Below are 5,615 nucleotides of genomic sequence, written 5' to 3' on the forward strand. Positions count from 1 at the left end.
TCCAATAATCTTATTTATTGTTTATGATTTATGCAATATAAAAGTATTCTCAATGGTTTTAACAAGTTTTAAAATGTGCATGTTCATCACGTGCAGTAACGTCATATGGATAAATTATATGATTTACAGATACAACTAGGACATATTTTCGTAGTTGCAATCACGTAACAGACATGCTATAAGTAATACCTGAAATAAACAACTATGTATCATCCGAGTTAAAAATTACATAAATTACCATTGTAAATTGTATTCAATATAATCCACAGATTTATAATTTAACACAAATAAACACTCATTTTGGGACGGTCAGACAGGTTCGAATACCGGGCACCATATTTGTTCAGTTGGTGCAATGTAGATCACTTGACTAGAGATTCAAGAGGCTCCGGTTTGAATCCCGCTGTAGTCCGCCATTATTTCTCCAATCCTTTAATATTTGTTGCCGAGACCAACCACTGGAACTGATTGCTGAACTCTTGCCAAGGGAAAGCGCCTGGGGTGATCTTTTTGGGCGAAGGTCAATAAAGTGGAGAAATGTAACAGACAGATCGGTTCGAATGAGGGCGCCAGATAGCTCAGTTGGTTAGAGCACATGACTAGAAAATCAAGGGGGCCCGGGTTTGAATCCCGGTCTGGTTCGTCATTATTTTTCCCATCCCGTGACAATTTCATATATATAAGTCTTGCATGTTGAAAATATCTTGATTTAAGATTGTAGTCTAAGGTTAATTAAAGTACTGACTTAAGTTATGAAAATGTTTTAAAAGCACCAGGCTGATGTACACAGAGTATGTCTACATCTGAAGCCACTACTCACAAACAAGTGAAATACAACGATATAATATTGGCTGATCAAAAAAGATGGGGGGGGGGGGGGGGGGACTGTAACCCCCTCTTTCTTTGGGACATACATGATATATTTAAACTTATTACGCTTATATATTTACATTTTCTGCGTTAACATAACGAATTAATTTTGAATAAGCCTATAGCCCAATAACTTCCAAAAAGATGAGTGACACAAAATCGGCGTGTCTTATAGCATAACCGAAAAACGGTATGCGCTGACTGCGCTGCATGATATTTAATGTTGTTATACTTTCATGTTAAATACTGAAATTTGATTGGTTAAGACGCAGTTAATAATATTTACTATTACCCTCGGCGTTAGCAACGCACTTGGCAACGGGTAACATTAAAAAATGTTACATGCGCGAAAATTATGCGCGTACGGTTCGCTGTAGAATTCACGTTATTCCTATATAAAAGCAGTAAAATTTTCTTAAAATTTTTAAAAAAGACATTCAGTATAACAAAATAAATAGTGCCTGTTTGGAAGGATAACAGTTGAAATTGACACCCCTCGAAAACCATTGTCAACCTCCGCTTCGCGTCGGTTGACAATGGTTTTCTCGGGGTGTCAATTTCAACTGTTACCCTCCCAAACAGGCACTATTTATATAATATTTCAATTTTGCAATCTCTAATCATTCCTCTTATGGGCATTTTACACGCCTTAAGTTATTCGCCCATCTTCTTGGAAATGATATAAATATAAGTAATATTCTTTGAATATTATGAGGTCACCGTGATAATTGTCATCGGAGCGTGTTCAAATATATCATATAGCCCTTCGAATTTTTAATAGATATATTGATCTTTATGGATAATTAATTTTTTAATTGAGGCGGATGTAAAATAATACTAATACACGTATATACATGTACTAATATCGTTATATTTGCTTTTGTTGACAGCATTGCAGAAAGAAAAATACTTTACTCGCATACGCAAGTTTTCTATTTTTCTGCAATGCTAATCAACTTCATACTCGCATGAAACACAAAAATTGTTCAAATGTTTCCAAGAATCGGAAATTATGTGGATACCGTAATTTTTAAAGGGTTTCAGTTATCGGACTTTGAATTTTATTAATGTAGCGATCAGACAAGCATATCTTTTAAAAAAGATTGGTGAGCTAGCGCTGTAGCCATCATAAAACACAGAAGCAAATCTCTAGAACATTGGTTTAAATTTCTGAATCGATTTATTAACAATAGAATGGCACAGTGGTGTATTGGAAACCTGCTGGAGTGGGGTCTCAATTTGAAATTGTTAATCTAGAGTGGGCTAAACATCGGCAATGACATAGCTCATTAGCTGTGCCTTAATCATAATGTATCTCATGTAATTTTAATTTCGAATTGAATTTTTTTTAGGAACCATTGGTACTGTTTTGTAGCAATCGTATCTTAATTCTCAGGCCTTTCCGGCAAGCTCGAAAAACATATCCGAAGTTGTCTTCCGAACTTGAAGGAATTTAAGATAAAGCTAGCTACATGTTATATATTATAATATTGAAGATAACTTTGCATTATAAGACCAAAGCTACTGTTACTTTTTGACAGTAACGATAAAACACAAAACTTCACGTGAAGATGATAAAACGAAATTAAAATGGTACAGCTTATCTACAGTAGTAGATTTTAACGCTCAGCAATGGGTTAATAAAGATTGGTAAGACTTGCCATAATGCATGTGCACTTTGTTTTCGAAATAAATATTGACTAGATACATTTTTGTTGAATTTTACTCAACAAAAAATTTATAATCAAAATCAATAAGTCTTTGTTTTCGATTAAAGCTTATAATCATAATGTAATTTAATGCACTGTATTTTGGATTTTGTTATCTTTAAAGAAAGTACAAAAATAAAATTTGAAAACATTGAATGTAACTTTTGTTTTAGAACCACAATACAAAAATATGAAAACAAGCATATTTTTCATGGTAAATTTTACAAAATCCCAACGAAATGAGTGTCAGTAGGGAAAGTTAGATGTAACCCCTGAGAAAGAAACCCTGATAATATTTATTGCATGATGAATAGTGTCAAATAACTTCAATTACGGCTAAAGAAATATTTGCGTTTCTTTGAAGTTTTTTGTCTATTGCACATAGTATTATCTTATGTCGACTATCTATTTATATATGAGCATTAACCAGGGAATATTTAACTTCGACATGATTTAGAAAAAAACAAAATCACTCTCGAGACTTTCGGTTTCACACACTGCTAACGGAGCAGAGAAGCTGAACTCCGCTGTTGTACGGACACCCCAGCTTCAAGCAAGTCTCCTATGCAAACAATCAAACCAATACAAAGGAGACACCTGTAGTAAAATTTGAATTTATTTTGTGGTAAAATTCTAATTCGATCAAATATGTCTTTATAAAAGATAGATAAGTAAACTAAACACATGACAATGTGTCATATTTCTAGATAAGATGGGTGTTGACACAAATTCTGTAAGTACTGGGGTTTTACTACTGTGGGATGTAATTACCATGTCTATTGATTTTAACTAAGATCCAGTAGTATACAAGATGGACATCATCATTTGCAGAACAAAAATGTCTAATTCTTCGTTTATGAAATAAAAACAAATGTATGAGAGAATCTGGATATCTTTGATATATATTCATTTGATTTAACAAAACACAGCTGCTTCACAAAACCAAATTAACACCAGCAAGTGTTTCCATCACTCTGAAAATTCGTATTACAACCTTATTCTAATTAGACTAGGGTATACATACTATCAGTTACATGTACCTTATAAGAGAAATTTGAGCGAGTTGCAATTTAATGGAACGACAACATTCAGAAAAACAGATGGAAAGATGGATTAAATATCAAACATTAAACAAATGGTCAAAAAGTCATTATCAATTACTAGTATCAACATGATTTTTTGTTTTTATTTTCTAAAAAACAATAATATTTTCCCTGCGTCATAATGAACTGCTTACGACAAAGTGGGATTTTTTTTGTCAAATTTGTCTTGTTTTTATCCTTCCGATGGCTTGATTTTAAAAGCACGATTAATTGGCTCTAAAAACATAAAAATCTACCAAATAATTTAAACATTCAATTAAGGTTCCTTCAACATATACATGTACCAATATGTGAACATATATTGCTATTTCATTTCGAAATAATCTAGTATTTTTTTTTTTTTTGCATATTTCAAATAAGTTTCACGCAACAGAAAAGAAAAACGTAATTTACGCGTAACGCAAAACATTCACATGCTTTGATATTACCGAAATACTAGTAGTTCAAGCACTGTCATATCTACCAGAAGCAAACATATAATTAAGCGTAAAGGTTATGTAATTCAAGTTATAATAGTTTTGTTTTTATCATCTCATACACTGTATACATCACACACATATTTTACATTCAAGACAATTATACTACAATTAAGGAGTTAAACCGACAATTGCCGAAGACGTTTTCTGTATTCCACTAGATAGTTAGTATGCACCCGGCTATCAGACCCCCTTCTAAGGTCACGTAACAAATTACCGCACGGCAGTTTTGAGGATTTTTCAGGTAACACAAACCTCTGAGTCAGCTGTGGGTTCGGTGGTGGTGGTGGTGGTGATTTTTCCGACTCCTTAGCAACGTCTGGAGTTTCTTTAATAAGCACCCCTCTCTTTTCAGTTGGGTTTCCTTTGATACAACTTTTTGCCTTCTCGTCTTTCTTCGAGTGTCTGCCATTGATTCGTTTTTGTCCACCGCTGCCCGTGTGTTCTTTTTTCTTCGCGTCTTTGCCTTTTGATGAAATGTAACTGCTTTTCGATCTACATCGGGTATAACCGTTATCATTTAATCCGGAAGCAAAACACATGCCCAATAACGGTTCCGAATTTCGAATTTTCGCCATTTTTTTAACCATTTAAATTTTCTTAAATATCTTTTTTTATCTAAAGTTACTTGAATCCTGTTCTGCAAATGATTTAGCTTCACAAGCACCCGAGCGCATCAGACATGTGCTGATCCTTCAGAAATTGTGCCTTATATAATAATGTACATAGGGTTTCTCCAAGTTATATTCCATATTATTCTAAATATAGAATAATTTCCTTAACACTACTCTGTGATCAAGAATTTGCAGATATTTAGTGATTTATTGATGGCAATTGTCGAAAAAGGCCATGCACAACTTACCTAAGAGTACGCAGTTGCCTACTGGCCTTCTGACATTAGACAGAAGATCTACATTATAGCATCAGAAACGTTTTGGTATACATTTAGATTATTATAGAACAAAAAATCTTCTTTTTTGTGTGATATAAAATCGTAAAATGGATAATTTATGAATGTAAAATTCTTTTAATTAGAACTAGATATTCATTATCTTTTAAATTTAATTCATATCTTCGCTTAATACTTTCATTCTGACTATTTCTTTATATTTGTTTTAAAAATTATGGACTTCGAAAAAATTAACTTACTTAAGATATATTCTCTTAGGTTTAATAAAATTCAAATGAAATTCAGGAATTGATGAAGTTTTCCGGTCAATTTTTTCTTTGATACGTCTATCAATAGAAAAATTATTATCTTAATTTCTTAAATAGTTTTATGCGCAATTATTTTTTAAATGCAAAGTTGTAAATTGCATTTGAAAATACATGTATGTTTGAATATCTTCTATTACCCACACATTAAAACAACAGTGCAAAAAAGTTCAAGTCAAGTCAAGTTTTTTATTCCAAGAGACAAATGTCTCATAGGTTATACATATGAACATATACATATT

This window comes from Magallana gigas, chromosome 4, assembly GCF_963853765.1.
Source record: "Magallana gigas chromosome 4, xbMagGiga1.1, whole genome shotgun sequence".
Taxonomy (NCBI): Eukaryota; Metazoa; Mollusca; class Bivalvia; order Ostreida; family Ostreidae; genus Magallana; species Magallana gigas.